General features: G+C 41.1%; 1 long non-coding RNA gene across 1 annotated transcript in view; it reads left to right on the top strand.

Moving 5' to 3' along the window:
- The first annotated feature begins 725 nt into the window (after positions 1 to 725).
- Positions 726 to 25,969, top strand: part of LOC311521287 — a 36,322-nt gene continuing 11,078 nt past the window's right edge. Inside the window, exons 1-3 of the long non-coding RNA XR_014711848.1 lie at positions 726 to 876; positions 1,783 to 1,853; positions 22,363 to 22,444. This is a non-coding gene — a long non-coding RNA (uncharacterized lncRNA). The remainder of the gene's footprint in view (positions 877 to 1,782; positions 1,854 to 22,362; positions 22,445 to 25,969) is intronic.

Genomic DNA, 25,969 nt, shown 5'->3' on the forward strand with positions numbered 1-25,969 from the left:
CTGGCACTATGAGAGTTAGGGAGGAGCTTTGGGATCTCACCTCTGTGGGTATTACACCTCAGAAAAGCTTTTCTTTTGTGGAGACACTGGTGCTTGCCTTGCTTTAGCTCTCTTTTTTCTGCTGCTAGCGAGAGTAAGAGACTGGAACGAATACTGCAATGGCTTACACTGTGTGCAACCTCACTGGGACAAATTCTGCTTCCTCTGCTCCTTCCCTGGATTTGTCCCAGCCAAGCTAATATCCTAATGGTCTTTAAACTTCACTATCTGTGGCTGCTGTGCAATAATAATAATAAAAAAGGAAGTCACTTGAAAACTTACAGCTCCCAAGTGCTTCTAGTCAGTGCTTCCCAGCTGTGTGTTGACAGTCTGCACTCCAATGATTGTGGGGTGACCATCACTGGTTTGAAGGTCTTCAATGAATTGCCAGAAAAGAGGCCTCCTTAAATATATATGTGATTCTACATTATATTACATGTGATTCTAAGCTTATTTGTGGAGTTATTGGTGTTTTAACTCACCTGTTAGAATCGTTTTCTGGTACTTACCTAATTCATGGCATTGTTATAAGGATTAATTAAAAGGGACATTTAGATTTGGTGTTAACATCTAAACTCTCAGCTTACAAACCTCAACCTCAATGTAAATATTTCCAGGAATGCATTTCTAAAGCTTCATACTTATATGCAAACATTCCTCCTGTACCATTTGCAACCTCAGACACAAGCAGCATTGTACTAGCAGAGCAGCTCTCAAACAGTGAGCCTCAGACCTTTCAAGGTCCTCAGTTCACTTCTGGGTTCACAGACAGCTGGGTTGGGCAACTGGTGCGGCGCTTCCCTCTTGTTTCCTGCTGCTAAAATGTATGAAGACAAGGTAAAAATATAAACACACTCCTAATGTTATCTTTTCTGTGTAAGCAATATCTGTGGTTTGCACAGGGATATTTAGGTGATTGTGAGTAGAAGGTGCATACAAGACAAATCTTTCTATTAAAATATGGGACAAACTAGCAGGGGCATGCACAAGGAGGGGCAAGCAGAGGCACGCCCCCACAATCAGTGAGGACACTGAACTCCTCCGGGGCAGGGAGAACAAGATCCTTTAGCCCTGGGGCTGCGGAGGGAGAGCCAGCTCCACAGCCCGCGGGGTCAAGGTGGGGAGAACCAACTCCTCTGGCTGCAGGGGGCACAGAAAGTGCCCCTCCAAAAGTGGCCAAATTTGTATTCCTGTGCATGCCCCTGCACCGTAGAATTTGATGTTCAGTGTACTAGTGCATGAAAACTAGAGTTAAAGGCCAGATATTTCCCAGCAATGGAAAGAGCAAATCTGAGCTAAAGCCAGCTCCCTTTGTTCATGGGAATCCTCCAGTGACATAGAGCCCTCTGACCACCAGTGCTGGGGCCATCGCTGGGGGAAAGGGAATGATGCTTGGGGGCCATGGGCAGCTGGTGTAGATTAAGCCTCCTTCAGGCAGTTCTAATTTGTGTCTGGGATGGCACAGAGCACTACTGTAACTCTAGGACAAGGGGAGCACAAACGTGGCTTACGGCAAACTTTGAAACCCCATGCCATCTTGCACAAGAATTCCTTGCTTGCAACTCAAGATCCAGTCATCATTATCCAAGCGGGGTGAAATGCAAGAAGTAAACAAACAGCATCAATTGTGAAAAGTAAATTACTTTCTTACAATGTTCTTTTTTAAATTAATAATCTAAGATGTTATACCAGTAACAGGTAGAAAATTTGTTTCATTTAAAAATTATGGTTTCTCTTTAATAGGTTAAATCCCTTTGAAGATTAAGGGTGCTATATAGCTGAGGAGTTGTACTACTGCAGATAATCATTGTAGAGTAAGTTCTTTATCACTTTTGACTCAGAGCTAAAGGGCATAGTCTCATTTCTTGTACACAAATTCTCGCCCTCTTATATGACCACATATCTGCTATAGGAGGATCTTTCTAATTACAAAAGCAAAAGCGAAATTTGAAACTATTAGATACTGAATATCTTTTACTACTTGACAGCCAAATGGAGTTGTTTTCAAACATATTTGTCCGAAATTTCAGTCCAGTTCAACCTCTCATGAGTGAGCTATGAAATCCTTAAAAAAAAAGTGCTTATAAGAAGTTGGTCTGGCCATGGCAAATGTTTATGGAGCTCATAATGCAGTTTTACTTTTCTTTCTTAAATAACAGAAAGATATGCAGCACAATCAGTTATTATCTATTCTAAAGCACACATCTCCTTCAAAAGGTGATTGATGTGACTGTATCACTGTCTATCATAAATCTTCAGAGACAAATCCCATGTATCTGATGATAAGGTTGTGACGAAAATAACTATTGCAATTCTGACGTTCTGAGAGCGTCTGGCATATTTGATCAAGTCAGTTTCACGCACCCTCTTTAATGGCCCTCTCTCCAAGTCATCCTTAAGAAAACAAGTCTTCACATACCAAAAGAAAGAGAACCGAAAAGTACTGTATTCCATTTGCCTTTGATCTGAAAGGATTCTCTATTTTCCACTCCAATGCTGGGATCAGATATTTGTTCTATAGAGGGAACATAATGTTTGCTTTCCTTGGTTATCATCAGAATAGTACTTCAAAGCAGACGGGCACATAAGGAAGCAAGCTCTGGGCATATGGTCCATATGAACTCAATGAGAAAAGAAGAGAATTGTTTGTTTCCTTATACTATTCCCCATAGCAGTGTGGACCTCAGGAAGGAGGTAGAGGTCAGAGCATAGTTGAATCCCACCTGAAACCCTGTGAGTCACTCCAATATGGGCCCACGTTCCAGGTTATTAATTCTGGGGGGTTGAGAATCTACTACGAACCTGTCTAAAAATTGTATTTGGTAACAAAACTGGGCACATTCTATATGGTTGCATGTATCACAAAAGTTTTGCACTTCTCCACATGCATCCTGAGAGTTGGAATATAAACTCAGATTTATGTAGGTGAAAGATTAGTGCCACCTAACCCCACAGTGGGCACATTCATGAAGGGAACACTGAAATGAACGGGACCTATGAAATAAGTGGCAACTTGTCCTGACTGCAAATTAATTGTTTGATTAAAATATAAATATAATTAATTTAGTGAATGATGTTTGTCCTCCATAAAGCTCAGTTGGTGGATGTTCTAGAGGGGAAAAAATCATTCCATAAATTATATAGTTATGAAAAGAAAAGGAGTACTAGTGGCTTAGAGACTAACTTTATTTGACCATAAGCTTTCGTGAGCTACAGCTCACTTCATCTGTAGCTCACGAAAGCTTATGCTCAAATAAATTGGTTAGTTTCTAAGGTGCCACAAGTACTCCTTTTCTTTTTGTGAATACAGACTAACACGGCTGCTACTCTGAAACCTATACAGTTATAGCTTAGAGTGGAAGAGGCAGAAGAATTTGGTTTGTTTGTTTTAAAACTGGAATTATTATCAGCCTTGTATTAAGACCCAACCCTGCAAGCAATTACAACCAATAACAGTGCTTACTACAAGTGAAGCTGTCTTTAATACACTGAATTACCCCAGTGAGAAGCAGTAAGTGGGCACTAGTAAGTGCTTGCAGGGTTGGTTCTTTAGATTGGGATCTCCAAGACAGCCTAAGAGTCATAGTTGCTGAACTTCAGTGGGACTGGGGTTCTGACACAGGCGTCTTTGAAAATGGCGGCCTTTGTTAACTGTATTAAGGTTACCACCTTTCCTTCTTAAAATATTCTTCTTAGAAGTAAGAAGTGGCATCCAGGCAAGTCCACAAGAAGAAAATATTTTCATATGCAGTGGCTACAGGATCAACTTCCTTAATGGAGATGGTGCACATTGAGACTGTTTTGTTTTGTTTTTTTGGTTTGTTTGTTTTTTAATTTTAACTGTACTAAATGGGGCCCCAGAGGAATACTGTATGGTTCTGTAGTATAAAGAATTGTACTAATCTCTAAGTGTAATGCTGTTCATCTGGCACCAATTCAACTTTGATTGAGGTTTGTGAAAAATATCTTTCCATGATTCACAATTAACAGAGTTCATCCTTGATCTACCAAGGCATACATGTTCTTATTGAAAATATAAATTACCTACATCTTTTAGAAATGTCAATGACTGTATTCTTTGGCTAATTAAAAATCATAATTCTGAACCTCTGTTGTATGCACGTAAACTACCTTCAAGGCATACTGGTGCTTTTCAGTTTGTTCAGTTGGTTTTCTTTTTTTCTTTGTTTAATTTATATATGAATAGAATACAAAAATACAAGAACTAAGAGGTGAATGACAGCACTCTAATTATAAGAGAAACAGTATATAGGGTGAGAAGCAGGGCTCATAAAATTCATGTGATGGAAATCAATTCTATTTTTTAAGCAGAAAATCCCTTACAAGGTAACCAATTCTGTCATTTATCTTTAGGTTTTATATAATGTCCATTACTAAGTGCTGTATCAAGTGTCTTGCCAGCAAGCAATAAGGAATACCCCACAACAGGAAGTAAAAAATAATTTAATCCAAAGCCCCATGACCAAAGGAACAGTTGGCAAGGTTGGTGAACTAGGACAGCATAAAGTCATGGAAAGGAAAGGGAGGGGGACCTAGGAGGAGCAGATTGTTACCTTGGTGAGTGTATTGGGGTGTATTGGAAGGTGGCAAAAGCCAGATAGGAGGGGATCAACTATGAGGATAGAAGAGAGGAACTGGAATAAGGATAAGTTTTAAGAGTTTAAAAAGAACTGGCTGAGGAGCTCACTGGACCATTAATGATGATTTTCAATAACTCATCGGGGAAGTTGTAGAACACTGGAAGAAAGCAAGTGTTGTGTCAATGTTTAAAAAGGGGAAACAGGATAACCCAGGTAATTATAGGTCTGTCAGCCTGACAGAGACCCCAAACAAGATAATGGAGCAGCTGATACAGCACTTGAGTAATAAAAAATTAAATGAAAGCAATATAATTAATGCCAATCAGCATGGGTTTATGGAAAATAGAGCCTATCAAAATAATGATTATTATGAGTTTACAAATTTGGTTGAAAAAGGTAATACTGTTGATGTAATATACTTGGACTTTTGTAAGGCATTCAATTTGGTACCACATAATATTTTGATTAAAAAAACTAGAATGATATAAAATTAACACAGCACATATTAAATAAATTAAAAATTGATTAATTGATAGAACTCAAAATGTAAATGAGGAATCATCGAGCAAGTGTGTTTCTAGTGGGGTCCTGTCTGTTCTTTGTCCTGTGCTATTTAACATTATCAATGACTTAGAAATCATCATTGATAAAGTTTGCAGATGACACAAAAATTAGGGAACTGGTAAATAAGAAAGAGGACAGGTCACTGATTCAGAGTGATCTAGTTAGCTTGGCAAACAAGCAACATGCATTTAATATGACTAAATGTAAATGTATACATCTGTGAACAAAGAATGTAGGCCATACTTACAGAATGGGGGACTCTATCCTGTGAAGCAGTGACTCCGAAAAAGATATGGGATGGGCGGAGGGGTGGATAATCAGCTAAACATAAACTCCCAGTACAATGTTGTGGCCAGAGAGACTAAGGTGATCCTTAGATGCATAAACAGGGAAATCTCAAATAGGAGTAGAGAGGTTATTTTACCTCTGTATTTGGCACTGGTGCGATTAGTGCTGGAATACTGTGTCCAGTTCTTGTGTCCACAATTCAAGTAATATGCTAATTAAATTGGAGAGGCGTCACAAGAATGATTAAAGGATTAGAAAACATGCCTTATAGTGAAAAAGTCAAGGAGCTCAATCGATTTAGCTTAACATAGGGAAGGTTAAGGGGTGACTAGATTAAAGTCTAAAAGTAACTATATGGGGAACAAATACTTAATAATGGGCCCTTCACTCAAGTGGAGAAAGATGTAACAAGATCCAATGGCTAGAAGTTGAAGCTAGACAAATTCAGACTGGAAATAAGGCAGACATTTTTAAAAGTGAGAGTAATTAGCCATTGAAACTATTTATCAAGAGTCGTGGTGGATTCTCCGTCACCAGCTATTTTTAAATCTAGATTAGCTGTTTTTCTAAAAGTTGTGCTCTAGGAATTATTTTGGGGAAGTTCTATGGTGTGTGTTACACATGAGGCCAGACCAGATGATCACAATGGTCCCTTTTAGCCTTGGAATCTATGAATCTAGGGCAAATGAAACATCAGATTGAAGAATGAAGAGTCAGTTACTCCAGTTTGAACCAAGATGCTTTCTCACCAAGAGAATTTTTCTCACCATTCATTTACTTTGAATGAGGTCAGAGCTCGCATAAACTCTTAGGCATAAGCAGACTAAAGAATTGCTTAGGGCCCCGAGCAGCTCAAGGGCCCCTCCCTATTAATTATTAGTATGTGCTGTGGGGGGTCCCCCCCCAATAGTCTTCCTTAGTGCCCCCAGTGGGTGAGTACCACTGAACAAACTGCTTGAAATTACACTACCAAAGATGGCAGTGCATGCTCTGAAGTACTCTAGATCACCCATGTTTTAATATAAATTTATAACATTCACAGTGAGGAATGACAGAGAATACAGAACACAAAAACTTCTAGTCTACATGTAGCCTATTCTATTTTATATCGACCTCTGATCCCATCATCGGCACTCAGAGGACATCAATCTAAGGTTGTAAAATGAGGAACGTGCAGGTTTTACACTTCACTGGAGACACTTCGTTAGATGCTACATTTCTGAGCTACATTCACCCTGCATGAAACTCATCCCTGTGCAGAAAGCCAGCGCAAACCTCTGCACCCTATTAAGTCCCAATTAAGCACCTCAAGATTTAAGTGGGACTTAAGCGATGCATAGGCCTTTTGTTTGCCCTCAGCACATGGCCAGTTTTCACCCCTGGTAACTACTAAACCAAAAGATTCTTGTCTTGGCACTTCTGTGGTCCTAGCGATAGGCCTGAATCTGCCCCACCACAATCTGAACTATGGGGAAGTTTGAATCTGGATATAGATCTGGAATGGCAGCTTGGGTGTAGTCATGCAGAGCACTTGCAATTATAATTGAAACTGTAATTGTTTCATTGGCCTTCTAGATGGGCAGCACTGGACTGTTATGTATCAGTATGGCCTACCTGTACTTTCTAGTACCACACCCTTCTTACCACTGAGGTTTCTCTCTCCTCCCATTGCACAGGCTACACATAGCGTGCTAGACTGCTCCACCCTAGGGGGCGAGCTTCCTCGGGGTGGTGGGTGGGCAGTTACAAATTTCCTCATCATCTCACGCGGTTGCTCACCTCCTCCTGAACATGAACCTGTGGCTGCATGAGCGACAGAGTCATTTAGAGAACAGTTCCTCCATGTGAAGGGCTTTCGGGTATTAAGGAGAGAGAAGACAGAGATAGACAACGAAGGAACAAGGGTTGCTCATGAGAGTTGGGATTAGATTGACGGGTGCTGGAGATGGGGAAAGAAACCAGGAACTGTGGATGGTGTAAAGGGGGGGGAGGCTGAAGCAGCAAAAGATGGGATGGCCATGACCCCCCGGGGGAGAAAGAGGTAGCCAAAGAAAGGGGAGGAAAAATTAGTCAGACCATAGAAGAAGGAAAAAGCAATGAGGATGACAGGAGGGACAAGAGAGAACTGGAGATGATGGTGGAACCGGGAAGCCCACATGTCAGAGGGAGAAGAGTTACTTTTATAAAGAATAAAGAACCACAGGGGAGAAGAGATGGATATGAGCAGTGCACTAGAACAGGAACATAGAGGGAAACGACGAGTGAAAATGGGATGGAAAGAAAAGAACGAAGAAATGGAAAGAAGAGGAGAAAAAGCAAAAGGGAAGCAGTTTATCTTTCTTTAGTCACATTTCTACACTTCATTGCATAGCCCCTGGTTCAAAAAGAGAACGGAAAGGAAGGGGGCATTCTAGTTGCCTTTTGGGTTAGGATGAGTTTGAGAATCTCCAAGCTGATTGTGGTCCTGGGAGCGCCACTCATTTTTCCATTTAGAGTACTGCAGCTGCCCTCCTCCCCAGGACTGATGCAGCAGAGCATCTGAATGGTTGGAAGGCTGAGCCATAGGAGCACCGTGTTAAATATAAAAAGGTAAGACTCGATCACACAATGCCAGCAAACTGAGAAAGAGCAGATGGAGATTGAGAGTTTCAAAAGAGACTGAAGCAATTAGGTGCCCAGCTCCCATTCTAATTCATTAGGATTTGGACAACTAACTCCCTTAGGAAAGTCAAGCCACAAAGTATAAAGCACCATTTGTTGTTACAATCACCAAGAAAGTGAAAAAAATTCATAGCCAAATTATGTATTGTCTTTTGCTGTTATTGGCACAGACGTTATTTTTGCTGAGTGTCTAGATTATCCTCTAGCACTTCTAGTTGAAACCTGGATGGATTTAAATCTTAGGGTCATAGCCAGGATTCCGGTAATATACAGATATGACTGTATATCAGTAATCTTTATCTTCCCTTTGAAGGTACCTCATCCATCAGGTTATACTGAGCAAAGTAGTTTTCTTTCTGATAACTTCAGAGAGGAAAGAGAAATAGTTATTTAGTGTAAAGTCGAACTAGCTAGTGCTCTGTATTCTACTGAGCACTCATCTCTTGAAGCACAGAGCTGGAGGAGCTCCTGGAAAGAAAAATGAGAGCCTCAGTTGATTTTTTCAAACATTTCCATGAAAAATAATTAGCTTACTCTCTGCTGCATTAGTGACGCTTTCCCTAAACCTTTAAAATATTCAAGAAGAAATGCTCTGAAAGCTTTAGCTTCCCTTTCACAAAATCTGAAAAGTAAGCTAGCCATAATTAGTACATGTCCAAATAGTATGTATCAGATTCAAGTCTGCCACTTTCTTTGGAGCAAGAGTGCCTGCATTGACACTAGGGACAGGTGAACCAGTTCAGATAAAATGGGAATCAGCCAAAATCTCCTCACCACTTTTGAACTGATCCGTTTCAGGTGCTAAAGTTCAAAGAACTGTGCTCTGAACACAATTGTCTTTGATATTTCCCTGGTCCTGCTATAAATTAGAAGTAGTAGAGATCTCATGAGAAAACCTGTTCCTGTGTGATTCCCAGCACAAGTCTGCTTCTGTCCGATATGGATAGCTTGCAGCAAGTTCCACTGCTGACAGAAGCCATCACCCCTGATTTCACATATGTTCTGCAAAATGCAGCAGGCAAGTGTTATAATCACTGCATTAAGCACTAAACATCATTGTGAGTCAACATCTAGCTTTCAAAGCCCACTGCACCACCGTCCTGCACTTGCTAAGTATCTAGCTGAATCAGGGTCTGTCTACACTGCAATTAAAAACCCACTGCTGGCCCATGCCAACTGACTCAGGATCACAGGGCTCGGGCTGAGGGTTCTAGGACCCTGTGAGGCAGAAGGCTCCCAGAGCACAGGCTGCTCTACAATTAAACAGCCCTGCAGCCTGAACCCAAGTCAGCTGCCATAGGCCAGCCGTGGGTGTCTGACTGTAGGGTACATGTATCCTCAGTGTCTCTCAGGTTTGTGTAATTAGGGTTTGATTTAATTAACTCTGGTAAAAAGTGAGCATGAAAAGTATGGACCTAGAAATGCAGTGGGAATAGGGACACCCTTAACGTCAATACTGTTCTGTACAGAGAATCCCCCTTTGTCCACTCCTGAAAAACCTAGAATTTGTGATAACTCTTTCATCATATGTATTGCTTGGCCTCCTTGTGTGCACATTCTGGAATCAGCCACAATGATCCACGAAGATCAACACCACTACTAAGCAGCATCTCTTGTTAGATAGGCTTAGGGGAGGAAATAGAATGGACACAGAAGCCCAGCAAGATAAAGAGAGTACTGCACAGCACAGGAATCCTAATGATTTAACTCCATCATTGTTCTCTGGCATGTTGTGCATCTATGTAGTGCCATGCCAAACTCCATGACAATCTCACCCAGCCCAGGCTTCCTGACCCCAAACACATGCTCACCTGAGCAGCATGTATCTGGAGTAGCCAGCCTCCACAGGGCAACCACCTCAGGGGCCACTGAGGACCCCATTGAAAGACAATGAGGTTTCATATGTGCAACTCAAGGACTCGTTGGCCTTGCAGAACCCACGATGGTTTTGCAAGGCTGATAGTCAATGAGCACACCTTTTTGTCAGCTGAGCACATTTAAAAATGGAAATCAGGAAGAGATGATAAGCAAGGAACCCCTCAAGGCCATTTTTAGACTTGCCTTTAAGAGTAAAGCATTAGGGGCTATCCATTAATAACTCAGACTTCAGCAGAAAGGCTCTTTCAACAGATTCCATCAATCTATAGTTTTCTATGAGAAATGGTAGGAATGTGTTTGGGATGATGTGGGGAGGGGAGGGGTTTGAGCCTTGCAATCAAACATGTAAAGCCATATTGTGCCCTCAGTTTCCATGCACACCTGCTTTTCGTGTCAATGGGAGTCCTGCTCTGCTCAAGGACAGAGGATTCAATGGACAGAGTCCTGGATGATCGTAGTTGGAGGATCACAGACAATGGCCTTCACCCTCTTCTCCAGGCAAAGCCAGACGAACCAACCATATTTTCTCTCATTCTCCTACTCTTAAGTTTTTGACCTTTCTGTACTGAACAATCATGCCGAGAAAGTTATATGCAACAAGCATGGAAGCTGCCTGCAATGATTCATTCAGACTTAACATGAATTTCTGTGTATTGAGTGCCATAAAGTATTTTAGGTGTAAAAACAACGAGGAGTCCTTGTGGCACCACATCTGATGAAGTGGGTTTTAGCCCATGAAAGCTTATGCTCAAATACATTTGTTAATCTCTAACAGTGCCAAGTGCCACAAGGACTCCTCATTGTTTTTGCTGATACAGACTAACATGGCTACCACTCTGAAACCTATTTTAGGTGTGCCACTTTAGCTTAATTTAAATGCTCTATTAGGGCTAGAACACGGGTTTTCAGTTTGAAGCCACAGATTCTCTTTCTCTCACCCTCTCTTTATGGTTAGATAGAAGGGGAGTCCTAAACTTTTTGTTGTAACGTGGAACATGATATGGAAAACGTCAAGAATCTCTGAGGCAGGAAAAGCCAGGATGAGCTTCAGCAAGACACCAGTCAAAATACATGCTAAATCAAAGCTGGAAGAGACTGTATAACTAGGGTGAAATGTGTACAAGATTAGCAGGAGAGATCTGAGAACCAGTCTAGATATAACGAGGAGACTGGTGGTACCTTAAAGACTAACAGATTTATTTGGGCATAGCTTTCGTGGGTAAAAAACCCCACTTTTTCAGATGCTACTTGTTTTTGTGGATACAGACTAACATGGCTACTCCTCTAAATCTAGATATAATCTGGGCTAATTTGAAGATTGTGCAGTTTCTTTCTCTTTCGCAGCTTCCCAACTTGTGTATTTTTGCAGCAAGAGATAAAAATAACCCAGATAAACAGCTCTTATTTTGAATGAGGCACTTCCCACAATGAAAGCAAATGCACAACGATGGAGCTTTCTACTATGGATATGGGGAAATGGAAGGAAAATGAGTTTTTAAGTCAATTTATAAAATAGTCACAATGCACTAACTCGGAGAGGTAATTTTATGAGCCATTCTCATGTTTATTAGAGGCTCATTCACAATTCAGAAATCAATTAAGTGCTTTGAGACCTCAGCAGCAATGACAATCCCACATTTATTTGACACTGAGCTTTGAACCTGAAATCAATTGCCTCCGCCCACAAATTATTTCTACACATTCTGGATTCCCATCTAACTGTCGGTACAGCGTGTATCTGAATAAGACTTCAAGTTTTTTCTGTGAAACAAATAGTATTAATTGTACATCCTAACAAATTAACTCTGAGCCTTGAGAGGTAGTGTGTGTGTTTCAGATATGTTAGAAATGGATCCACATTGCAAAGTTAAACACTGGGTATGAATATGTCTTACACTGGGGACATATGAATGAATTTATATATATTATTTATATACATGTGTTTATATGAGAAAGTAAGCATGTATGTATGCGTGCATATGTGTGTGTTTAGAAGTATTTCTTGTTTTGAATCAAATGAGAAGGAGAAATGTCAAATGGCTCAGGAGCATTTACTCCTGATGACGAATGTTTCCAACTCTCAGTTCATGGCGATATTTACAAGGCTACAGTGCGGTACATAGTTCTGATCTCAATTACAGGAATGGAATGTTTATGATACCGTATCTTTCTTTATTTAATTAAAAACCAGGCAACTCGTATACAATGAAAATAAAGAGAGCTAGCTTTCTTTCTCCTACTGGCTAGAAATACTGCTACACCCATTGGTATGCAATGTGAGGCACAAAACCAGTATTTCCTTAAACCACAGAGAGAAGATTTTAAGGGAATACTGTAAACAAAAAGGAAGTTTCCAAAACTTGAAGTTAATAGTTTCTTTTTCTGACAAATTAAATGCAAGACATTCGTATCAGTATATCTGGAATGAAACTGGAACGTGCCTAATCATATCAAATGATCAGATATGCAGGGCATTTACTTCGCCAGAGGCCATTGTCGGCAGCCCAATCTAGGCTACTCAGCCTAAAACCAGAAGGAAACTTTGATCTGCATGGTAGCTGTTTACTTTCAGCGGCAGACATCATTACAAAGTCCTGATGCAGCTTGCACGACTGTGAACGGGAAGTGAAGTGAGTGACAACACATTTTCCAGATAAAGCAAGTTTGGAACCTTTTGATTAACCCATGCTGCTTTTCTAGCTGAAATCTAGTACATACAAACAGTATTAAGAATGCTTATGTTTTGCTTTGCCCAGGATAAATGACCTCATCTGAAACATTCAGATACTGCATGGAGCCCTCCAATTTTTCAAAGACAGACAAGTAAATTGTGCCAGCAAAATTTGCACATTCACCTTTTATGCCCCCAAACAGCCTTTGAACACATGATGTGAGTTACTTGGCATATTGCTGCTCATTTGGGCAGTAGTGCAGGATTCGCAGATACAACTTAGCCACTCACCTTTGAAAAATTTGTCCAAATAGTTTCCAAAGTTTTGCTAATGCCTTTCCGAGAGATGGGTCAGAAATGAAAGAATTTTGCTATAACCCAAGCACTAAATACCAGATTCTTGTGGGAATTAATTGGTGCCACCAATTCCACACAGAAGGGCATATGTCCTTCACCCCCATGAATGCAAGAGACCTCCCTACCAACACTACAAAAAGAAGGATTCTAGGTGGACTCCTCCTGAAGGTCGAGACAGCAGACTGGACTTCTACATAGAGTGCTTCCGCCGACGTGCATGGGCTGAAATTGTGGAAAAGCAGCATCACTTGCCCCACAACCTCAGCCGTGCAGAACACAATGCCATCCACAGCCTCAGAAACAACTCTGACATCATAATCAAAAAGGCTGACAAAGGAGGTGCTGTTGTCATCATGAATAGGTCAGAATATGAACAAGAGGCTGCTCGGCAGCTCTCCAACACCACTTTCTACAAGCCATTACCCTCTGATCCCACTGAGAGTTAGCAAAAGAAACTACAGCATTTGCTCAAGAAACTCCCTGAAAAAGCACAAGATCAAATCCGCACAGACACACCCCTGGAACCCTGACCTGGGATATTCTATCTACTACCCAAGATCCATAAACCTGGAAATCCTGGGTGCCCCATCATCTCAGGCATTGGCACCCTGACAGCAGGATTGTCTGGCTATGTAGACTCCCTCCTCAGGCCCTACGCTACCAGCACTCCCAGCTACCTTCGAGACACCACTGACTTCCTGAGGAAACTACAATCCATCGGTGATCTTCCTGATAACACCATCCTGGCCACTATGGATGTAGAAGCCCTCTACACCAACATTCCACATAAAGATGGACTACAAGCCGTCAAGAACACTATCCCCGATAATGTCACGGCTAACCTGGTGGCTGAACTTTGTGACTTTGTCCTTACCCATAACTACTTCACATTTGGGGACAATGTATACCTTCAAATCAGCGGCACTGCTATGGGTACCCGCATGGCCCCACAGTATGCCAACATTTTTATGGCTGACTTAGAACAACGCTTTCTCAGCTCTTGTCCCCTAACACCCCTACTCTACTTGCGCTATATTGATGACATCTTCATCATCTGGACCCATGGAAAAGAAGCCCTTGAGGAATTCCACCATGATTTCAACAATTTCCATCGCACCATCAACCTCAGCCTGGTCCAGTCCACACAAGAGATCCACTTCCTGGACACTACAGTGCTAATAAACGATGGTCACATAAACACCACCCTATACCGGAAACCTACTGACCGCTATTCCTACCTACATGCCTCCAGCTTTCACCCTGACCACACCACACGATCCATTATCTACAGCCAAGCTCTGTGATACAACCGCATTTGCTCCAACCCCTCAGACAGAGACAAACACCTACAAGAGCTCTATCAAGCATTCTTACAACTACAGTACCCACCTGCGGAAGTGAAGAAACAGATTGATAGAGCCAGAAGAGTTCCCAGAAGTCACCTACTACAGGACAGGCCCAACAAAGAAAATAACAGAACTCCACTAGCCGTCACCGTCAGCCCCCAACTAAAACCCCTCCAACGCATTATTAAGGATCTACAACCTATCCTGAAGGATGACCCAACACTCTCACGAATCTTGGGAGACAGGCCAGTCCTTGCCTACAGACAGCCCCCCAACCGGAAGCAAATACTCACCAGCAACCACATACCACACAACAGAACCACTAACCCAGGAACCTATCCTTGCAACAAAGCCCGTTGCCAACTGTGCCCACATATCTATTCAGGGGACACCATCACAGGGCCTAATAACATCAGCCACACTATCAGAGGCTCGTTCACCTGCACATCCACCAATGTGATATGTGCCATCATGTGCCAGCAATGCCCCTCTGCCATGTACATTGGTCAAACTGGACAGTCTCTATGTAAAAGAATAAATGGACACAAATCAGATGTCAAGAATTATAACATTCATAAACCAGTCAGAGAACACTTCAATCTCTCTGGTCACGCGACTACAGACATGAAAGTTGCTATATTACAACAAAAAAACTTCAAATCCAGACTCCAGCGAGAGACTGCTGAATTGGAATTCATTTGCAAATTGGATACAATTAACTCAGGCTTGAATAGAGACTGGGAGTGGCTAAGTCATTATGCAAGGTAACCTATTTCCCCTTGTTTTTTCCTACCCCCCCCAGACGTTCTTGTTAAACCCTGGATTTGTGCTAGAAATGGCCCACCCTTGATTATCATACACAATGTAAGGAGAGTGGTCACTTTAGATAAGCTATTACCAACAGGAGAGTGGGTTTGTGTGTGGGGAGGGGGAAGGAGGGGGAGAGAAAACCTGGATTTGTGCTGGAAATGGCGCAACTTGATTATCATACACATTGTAAGGAGAGTGATCACTTTAGATAAGTTATAACCAGCAGGAGAGTGGGGTGGGGGGAGGTATTTTTTCATGCTTTGTGTGTATAAAAAGATCTTCTACACTTTCCACAGTATGCATCCGATGAAGTGAGCTGTAGCTCACAAAAGCTTATGCTCAAATAAATTGGTTAGTCTCTAAGGTGCCACAAGTACTCCTTTTCTTTTTGCAAATACAGACTAACACGGCTGTTACTCTGAAACCAATGGAAGTACTGTGATTCTATTGGACAGCAGACAAGACAAGATACAGAGATGTCTTGTGTGCCACACAGCCATGGACTGCAGGGACTCCTATCATCCCAATGGATCCATGATCACATGGATACACTGCAATAGTCTTGACAAATGGCCTAAAGTGCCACACGAATGCTATAGCCTATCAACTTGTCAACTGAAAAGTGTGCCCAAAAATAAAAAAGTGAAAATTCTGAGAAAAACGTGGATTTTAGGAGTTGGGGGGAATTATCTTAAAAAAATAATATCCAAAGAGAAAGCGTTCCCCTTTTGGAGAAATAACTATTTCCATTTCTTCCTCTACCTCCACATACACAGGAAACAATTCCTGTTTCTAGTCTTAATGTCTAAAAGTTATAATAGCAACTGCAATTAATGAAGTGGTCATGTACCAAAAATAATCTACTTGTCCCAAGGTCAGAAGGAAACAGTAAACAGTTTTTTCAGCAGGGGTATTTGGCTAAGTGATATGGAGATATAAATAAAAAGAAAAGGAGGACTTGTGGCACCTTAGAGACTAACACATTTATTTGAACATAAGCTTTCGTGAGCTATAGCTCACTTCATCGGATGCATTCAGTGGAAAATACAGTGGGGAGATTTATATACATAGAGAACATGAAACAATGGGTGTTACCATACACACTGTAACCAGAGTGATCACTTAGGTGAGCTATTACCAGCAGGAGAGCAGGGTGGGGGGGGGAGAAACCTTTTGTAGTTCCCCCCGCCCCGGTTCTCCTGCTGGTAATAGCTCACCTAAGTGATCACTCTGGTTACAGTGTGTATGGTAACACCCATTGTTTCATGTTCTCTATGTATATAAATCTCCCCGCTGTATTTTCCACTGAATGCATCCGATGAAGTGAGCTATAGCTCACGAAAGCTTATGTTCAAATAAATTTGTTAGTCTCTAAGGTGCCACAAGTCCTCCTTTTCTTTTTGCGAATACAGACAAACACGGCTGCTACTCTGAAACTGGAGATATAAATGTATTCCCTTGTCAGGAAGGATATTGAGAAAGTTGGGTACAGAAATTGCTCTGACTTGCTGCATTCCCTATTGATCTGGTTTTAGATCTCTGTGCATGGTATGGAGATAGCACTGGTATATTTGGGAAACCATCTTCTTTAGATGAAGAAGAAATATCTAAGTTGAATGTATTAGACCTATGACAGACTTTGATTCAGCTGTCCACAGTATATTGCTGATTAACTTGAAAAATTTGGCAAATGTAGGTAGGACAGGTATTCAATGGTTCCATTTCTGAGGTCTCAGAGGATATTGTTCGTTAGCTTCTTAGTGGTGCAAGGAGTCCTCAGATGTAGGGAACACAGAGATCCATTCTGTTACTTCTATGCAACAAGAATAAGGCTACTAGAGGAGATTTAAAAAGTTAAGTAGGTAGGGCAAAATTTTTCCCCCACTGAATTCAATGGCAAAGCTCCCACTGACTTCAGTGGGGTCAGGAATTCACCCATATAGGCTGGCTAAGAGATAAGTAAGGGAGGGAACATGGTACCAGTCTAGCTGAAATGTAAACACCGAGGAAAGAGACAAATGAGGGTAGCGCACACAGGGTATAACTGTGAGTAATGGGATAAAAATACAAAAAGGGAAAGTTTAGGTCAAATATCAGGAAAGATTTAGTGATGCTGCATTGTGTGCTCACAAAGGTAGTGATGGAACCTCTACCACTTGGGACATCAGAAACTAGATTGGCCAACATACTAGAAAATGTACTGTTGTGAGCAATGCTGCATTGTGAGGGGTATGGACTGGATGATCAATTGGACTTTTCCACCTCTAACTTTACGTGCTTATCATAACCACGCCTACAACTCAAGAGTCATCGGTCACTAATGAGAATGTCAACAAACTAATTGTGACTAATTGTGGAACCACTGAGGCTACAGATGGAAAGCTCGTGGTCAACTACACCATCATCTTTGACAAGGCAGTAATATAAATGTTGTCACAAGAGGGAGCATTCTCTGTTGTTTAAAGCATAGGGTTGGGTGTTGGAGGACATGGGTTCTGCTCCTGGTATTACTTGTGGCTCCCACTCTGAGCATGGACAAGTCACTTAACCTTTCTTTGTCTGTGCTTGGCCATCTGTAAAATGAGAAAAATGCTCCTAATGTGGTTGTGAAGGTTAACAGATTAAAGTTGCTAAAGACCTTTGAGATTTACAGGTGGACGTTGCCACAAATGAAAAATATTATCAACTATTATTATTATGCCCCAGCAGTCCCACTGGTGGGATGAGAGATGGGGGTTAGCCTGTGCAACATTTGCATGTGAAATATGGGACCCAATTTTGTACTTGCTTTAGGCCAGGCCTGAAGCCTTTGGGATGTTCATCTCACACTTTCAAAGGATCCATACAATAGAGAAAGCAGGTTGGAAGATTTCTATATGTAATCTATAAATTGTTTCTAATTTCTTTCTTTCTTTGTTTGTTTCTTTGCTTACCATTTCCGTCACCATTCTTTGGTTTCTTAAGCAGAGTAATCAGGTAAGGTGAATGTTAATATTTGAAAGTGTCAGTGCAAAAAGAGCTTATCCTTAAATGACTGATTTTATTTTCATTTAATTTCCATGGGAAAAATGCTTATACTTTGTTTAATAAATTGACAATACTTTAACTGGTTGAAGTAGATGCAATGAAGCAGGTACTTTGAATTAATTAAATATATCAGTCGATCCTTAAAAACCGAGATATTGCACTGAGCTTTAGCTTTGTAAGAGCTGACAGGATAAAAAAGTCAGATGCAAAAGGAAACTTCACCTTCCATATTGCTGATTATCTTATTACTGTAATTCTACATACTTGCTTTACTGAGCTCATTTTATCCCTGCAGACTACATGACAATATCATTATAACAAAATATTGTTCCTGGACATTTTCTAAGAGCTTCATTTTTAGAAAAAGATATTGTAGATATTTTATCTTAAGGACAGGAATGAGTAGGGTACCATCTTTGCAATTTTCCATTACATTTTACTAGCATTGCATCATATTAGCCGAGTAAAAATGTTATCACGAATAGCTCTTAATCCTGTTTTATTTGCACTGTATTGTAGTCAGCTGATATGCGTGGTAATGCAGAAAATGAAAAAAAGTTTGTCATATTTTCTTGGGAGCCTCATTCTTTGAGACATTTTAAACATTGAGTTATTTGGACAAAGCTCCCCAAAATATACTATTTGGGTGGGAGGAATCTTGCATTGACAGAGAGATCAGGATGACCTAGTATGTCTTTTCAATTTCTATTTTTTCTGAACCTATGAAAATCTTTTTTTTAAAAGACAAGTGCCTAAATTTTTTTACAAGGCGTGTATATACTTTTTGCTTCCTTATAGAAAAGCATGGATAGTTTGTGGGGCATATTGGTATAGCTCCATCAAAATCAATGGCATTAAAGTAATTTATGCCATCTTTGAATCTGTGAATTCCTTCCATCCACATTTAATTTGTAATACTGGTTCTAACAATTAAAGATGTCCATGGGACCAAGGCTGCAGCAGGTATGTATATTTCAGTATATTAATAAGCAGATACTGCTGTGGTCGGTTACAATATCCTAAGTCAGAAGTGGGCCCAATCTGTGAAGTCCAGTTCTGAATCTTGTCAATTTTGGAAGAAGATTGGATCGTGGTTGTGTTTCTGGCCCATCTCTCTATCTATGACAGTCAGGTATAATCTTTATACACACACACACTTTTCAAAAGATTTTTTTAGAACTACCTATCACTGTTTCATTGTCTCCACACATGAGATTTGTCCTTATGTTCTCTGAGTGGAAACTGTTCTGGCAACACTACTAATACAGCAGCAAAAGGGAGGTCATGCTAGAAAGCAAGGCCCAAGTCTTGTAATAAGATTTACAAAGGCCTTCTGTCCTGAGCAAGCTCCACTGAATTCAGTGGGAGCTGCATTTCCATTATTATTAAATATTTCTATTATACTTGCACCGAGAGGCATTCTCAAAGTTGTACTCCAGACTTTTAAGATGGTAGCATTCTATATAATTGTTATGAATTCACTTTTATTATTTAGAAATACACTTTAAAAGGAATTTTTAATGACATACTCATCTCTGTAATTTGATGTGGTAATTAAAGTCCTGTATACGACAGGTTTCAAAGTAGCAGGCGTGTTAGTCTGTATTCGCAAAAAGAAAAGGAGGACTTGTGGCACCTTAGCGACTCTAAGGTGCCACAAGTACTCCTTTTCTTTTTGTATGTTACAGGTTTCCCTTTGAAGATCTATCAGTATATGTCCTGAGGGAAGTGGGGAGGGGTTGTATGTATAACTCCTGTTAATACTAATTCTATCAGTGTACGTAAATCTCCATTTATCAAAACATTTGTGGGACCTTGAGCATTTAAAGGTTTAACTCTGCCCAAGTCACATTAGACGGGATAATGTGTATCCCAGGATTTTTCTTTCAGAAGCTTAAAATGTCAAAGCTTACTAAGGCATATATGAGAAAAAGAAAGCATTTAAAATATGTATTTTATCTTATTTGTATGCAACTATAAACCTGAATTTAGGAATAGTGATTCCAAATGTTTAGTTTCAAGCTTTTACACTGAGCATTCTAGTAGTGGGTGGTATGTTTTGTAACTAAAGTACAATTAAATGTTGCACTTTTAACTAATTAAAATGGCAATAAATCAAACATACCCATTGCTCTTTGAACTGCCCAGTAATAAGTGTGTACTCAAGGATGAGCTTTCAGATTAAGGGAAAACAAAAATAAAGCTACACTCTTTAGTATAATAATATGTCCATACAGGTGACAGTGCTCATAGGAAATAGACTAGCAGCAGGTGGTTTTAGAAGATATACAGAAGGAAAAAAGTTACCATAAATAATCGTAATGCAGTCAGTTGAGCCAGACAAATTAAACTTTGGAAGAATCCCACCATTTGAGGTTACATTTGTCTATAGAATCGAAGGGCTGATACCAGAGCTGGGTTATACCTTCCTAAGTTTCACTTTGAGTTTAGGATTCCAACAACCCTAAAATTTCAAAATGAAACTCAGTTGAAACTCATCAGCTTTATGTCCAAACTATTGAGTGTGTTATTCTGATGCAGACTACAGTCATTCCAGTCTGGCTCTAGGTTTGCTCAAAATGTTTGTGAACCTTAAGCTTTTCAGCAAACACAATCTGAGTTTAGCATTGTAACAATACTTCAAACCAAGATGGGTTCACATGGTTTTGGATTTCATATGGTTCTAGACTCCATAGATGCTTATAAATAGGGTGACCATCCATCCCGTTTTTAAAGAAACAGTCCCGTTTTTGGGGACTTTTTCTTATATAGGCACCTATTACCTCCCACCCCGTCCTGTTTTTTCACAGTTGCTATCTGGTAACCCTACTTATGAACCAATTACTACATTTTTTTCAGGAGAAAGAATTTAACACACAATGGGGCTACATTGCTTCCTTATTTATACCTGTGCAACCCTTTTGACATCAGTGAGAGTGGAATCTGGCAATCACTGATTTAATTTGGAAATTGTAATTTCTAGTTTTTCATGATGCCAAGTTATGGAGGAAAGCCCCTAAGATAGCATTGCGGTTTCCAGAGGACATGAATTCAGTAAATAATTCAGATGGTTGGAAAAATGTCATTTATTTTTATGAAAAATGCCTTTTCAACAAAATGAAATTTTCATGAGAGAAGTTCTGTTTATTGAAATGTTTCAAGTTTTCATCAAAAACCAATTCTTTGCAGTTTTAACAACCAAAAAGACAAAACCAAAACATTTTCATTTTCATCAAAGGGAGTAAGGGAGTGGAACCTGCCGTGAATAGTTCTAGTAAATAAAGATGCACGTAGCTGTTACATACAAAACAAAGAATAAGGAACCATGGGCCACATTCATGATGGGTGACTTGGTCCTCACCAATTCAGGGACTGGGGGAAGCAGTTTGGTATACCTGCTTCAGTAGCCTCTACGGGCCATTTCAGGACATAGGATTGCCAGGGCTCACATCTGCCCCAGCCATGTCCCCTTCCCTCCTCCAGCCTGACCCCACTCTGCCCCATCCCATTCTGCAATGCCTCCTTAGGGTGAAGGTGTTGCTAGGGGAGCTGCACAAAGGCTACTGAGCAGGTTTAATGCCAGCTGGGGACCGCTGCTGCACTGGGGATATTCTCTGGGGGAGGGGTGCATATCTGCCCTATGACCCCATTGCACCAGCCTAGCTTCTGCCAATGGGCTTTAGGGTAATACTGAACTGGGCTCTATGGCATCTAATCCATTCTAGAACAACAGGAATGAACTGAGTCCACACCATGTCCTTTTCAACAGTAGCTAACATATTCCAGAATGCTCCTCAGTAAGTAACCACTGTACAGTCATAAGAAAGAGAGGAGAGACGGACTTTCTCTCTGTATAATCAGTGCCACAGATTCACCATAGGATGCCATACTGGAGCCCAAAGTCATAAGGCAAATCCTGAGTTTTCCGATGTTTCCAGGGCTCAGGAACCATTAGAAAATATCAGGTGGTGACACTCCCCCTGGCAGTGTAAACACAAGCAATTTCAAAATGTATTTTGCAATGCAAATGTTTGCTGATTTCCATACATTACATCCGGGAGTGCTGAAAAAGGCACAAACATTTAAATAATAATGTTTATTTTTCCCTCCTCTCTGTCAGAGTCCTGAACCTCACGGTGCTCGTTGGATGAATTAAACATGCTTTTTGAATAGTTCTACAATTATCTGAAAAGCAGCCACATGTAAGTACGCACAAAACAAATTGAACCAGTGGAACATTATTATAAAAGTGGCTGAATTTATTTGCTTCCTCTTTCATATTTAGCACATTTAAGGAGGAGGCAAAAATGCTACAAGAAACAGACTCATAAAAAAGAGGAGCAAAAAAAAACCTCCTAGTGAGGGAACGCTGATGCAATTTTAACTCTAGGAGTCTCCCGCAATGCAGCCAGTGGCCTTTTCAGTAATCAACCTCAGCTGGAAGTGAACATGTAATTTTGAGTAATATGACGATAACCATAGCACCTCATTCATCTTCAGTGCTTTCCATTCAAGTTTTTTTTTTAAAGCAAATATTAGTCAGACAAGGCTTCACATACTTCCCTGACTCACAGCGGTTATCCTCCTAATTTTCAAAAAAGGGAAACTGAGGCACCAACAGGTTAAATGACCTGCCTCAAGTTGCACAGTAACTCTCTGGCAACTCCAAGACTGGAATCTGCAGCTCCTGACACCAGTGTTTAATCTGTGCCAGGGCTGAGCCCCAGCGCCTCTAGGCTTGGCAGTTCATAGCCCCAACACCTCTAGGCTTGCTGCATCAGTTATTAATGTAAAAAAATTGCTTGAGCCCTGGCACCTCTTTCATGACAAATTAAGCTCTGCCTGATACCCAGTCCAAGGTATCTGTATATGGGTAGGAGTGTGTGTGCACATGCTGGTGGGGAGTGGAAGAGAGGATGGATAAAAAAGAATGGCACCATGAGAGCTTGTCATGGGTGGAAACAAGAGTATGGCTGTGCCCCTCTAGGTGGGGAGCGTGCAAATGCACTAGTGTGAAGGGATGAGAGCCTGGCAGAAGTCTCTACATGTGCACGCAGGTGAGAACATGACAGAAAAAGTGGCTGTGGAGAGGAGAAGAATGTGCAGAGTGAGTGCCTGCGTGGGGGTGTATGGGAATGGCAGAGCGTGCGTCGGTGTAGGAGGGGTGAGGAAGGAAGGAAGGAAGGAGACACTGAGAAGGAGAGATTGCCTCTCTCTCTCCTTCCACAGTGTTTGCTAAGGAAATGTTAAGCATAAAAAGGGAGGGAGAGAGGACATGGGGGAAGAGGCGGGGGGGAACTGGGATCATGGGGATTAGGGGGAAGAGAGAATACTACCCAGGGGAAGGGGCTAAAGGGCAAGGAGGATGGAAAGATATCCAGGGTTAACGCTACAAAGAAATCAGACTGAAAGAAAGACAGCTAACCAAAAGAGGAGGGGATACACAGATGTGTCACGGTAGAAGGGAAAACGGAAGACTGGAGTGAAGGAAAAGGAAGGACTGAAGAGAATAAAAACAGGGAAGCAGATGTTACTAAGTTATGAACACCTAGTGCCAATGTGCTCAGAAACAACATATTCCTGGATTTATATGAATACACAAGATCCTAGAAAACAGAGGGGCCTGCTCTGTGGGCTGCTAGAAGGTATTCCAGAAACTGCTTTCCCCTCTCTGCCTAGGCCTTCTCTGCCACCCCTACTCCCTGTAAACTGTCTCACCCTGGCTCCCTACTAGCCTCTGTCCTGCTGCTCTTCCCCACTGCTTAGTAAAAACCTGCAGAGCTGAGTTCCAGACCCCGCTATTTATCTGATGGGTGCCCTAATCCTTAAATCCCATTTTGTGTTAAGGAGGGAGATACATGGATTGTAAAACCTTCACAAATCTCTCTCTTTCTCTCAGTTTCCAAGCAGCGAAGCACAAGAAAAATAAAGCCTAAAAGGTGGAGGCAAAGGGACATTTTTCTTGCTCTTCTCTGCAAAGAAGCTGATATGCTCTTTGGTCCAGGGACTTTTTTCTTTTTTGTTATGTGTTTACAGTGTTTAGCACAAACCCTAAACCCCAACTGAGACCTCTAGGTTGTTTCTGCAATACAAAGAATCATTAATGAATTATAGTTATTAGGTTTTAATTTTACAAAAGAGTGACTGTCCTCCCAACAGAGCTATGCAGAATTTCTGAGGTTTGCATGATGAAAGCAGGAAAATTGCTTGAAATGTTCTTTGCTTCATCAACTTCTTTTGGAGTAGGACATTTTTAATTCTTATATCCTTTGGGGCAAATGTTCACTCTCTCTGTGGTAATAAGTTGCCAGCTGTGTCACCTGTGCAAAGCGCTTGGTGTGTGGTGATTTCAGTGGAGACAATGCCAAGATGTATCATACTCTTGCTGCAGAATTGCCAGACTGAGGATCTGACAATGCAGTGCTCCCGCCACCCCTTTCTCCTGCCTGCCAACAGTACAGTACAATAGAATTCTAAAGGCGTACAGCGGTTAAATGAGGACCCAATCTTTCAGAGATCAAGGTTTCTGTCATCTTCCTATCCCACCAGAGAGAAACAGCTGATTCATGCAATCTACTACCAAGAATCAATCCCAGGTTTACAGCCCTAGAGGTGTGCTGAGTGCTCTCTCCTCCTCCGTTAAATGCCTCCTGGCTGATTCTGCTCTTGTTGACTAATATGTTGGAATTCTTGGAAAAAATTAGTCTGAGCTGACTGCTTTGGATCGAGTGGTCTCCCTACTCACAGCCATCCAATTTGATGCTATCTGAAGAAGAGTCAATGCTAAGGGAAGCTTAGCAAGCATCTGGTTAACAGCATGCATTTAATACAGTATAATTCCAGTTATCTGAATTCCCTTTATATGAAAATCCTGCTTATCCGAATCCACAGTGCATCCCCCATGTAGCCCTAGATTAGTTAGTAGCACTTCTGTTGATCCAAAAGCCCAGTTATCCAAAAGTTTCCGACGTCCGCCAGGCCATTTGGATAGCTGGAATTGTATTGTAATTTAAAAAGCTCTGCTATTCTATGCAAAGAGGTTTTTGGTTCTTTTTGGGAGGCGTTGTGGGCTTTTTTTGTGGCTCTGTGGTTGGTGTGGTTGGTTTTAGTAAGGGAGCTGGGCAGATTTCTCCCAGGAGACTTGAAAGGCCTTTCTGTGTGACGTGATATTTCAGGGAGATTAGGCAGTCACTTGAAATCACATTTCTCCTTATGGCATGTAATGAATTGGATCTGCTGATTCAGTCCCAGAAGACTGCTGCATTCAGCTACTCTCTTCTGCATTTCAAGAGATGCCAGCGGCAAGAGCAGAATGCTACATCTTGCTGATGAATGTTTCCAAAGGGAAAACATTAGTACAGCAGTTTCAGATTCCTGGGACTTGATATGGGAAGGAAAGTGCATTGTAATCAGTGGTCTTGAAACATTGTACTGACCAGGCACTCACTTGCTTAAGCATGGTACACACTGTTAACATAGCTACACTAGGGCTAAAAAACAACTTTAAGAGCAAGTATAAAAAAGACAAAACCATTCAAAACAGTTTTCAATACCATTTCAGAAGACTTGCTTCCAGCAGGTCTCAAACACACTTTCTGAAGTTGTTTTGTCTTGTCTACGGTAGCACTGAAATAATTTTGGACACTGATGCTGCTTCACTTGATATTACTAATTTGTACCTCATTTTCTAGCTCACAACAGAAGCACTTTTACTGCACAACTTGAGT

The sequence above is a fragment of the Lepidochelys olivacea genome, assembly GCF_965140295.1.
Source record: "Lepidochelys olivacea isolate rLepOli2 genome assembly, chromosome: 5".
Taxonomy (NCBI): domain Eukaryota; kingdom Metazoa; phylum Chordata; order Testudines; family Cheloniidae; genus Lepidochelys; species Lepidochelys olivacea.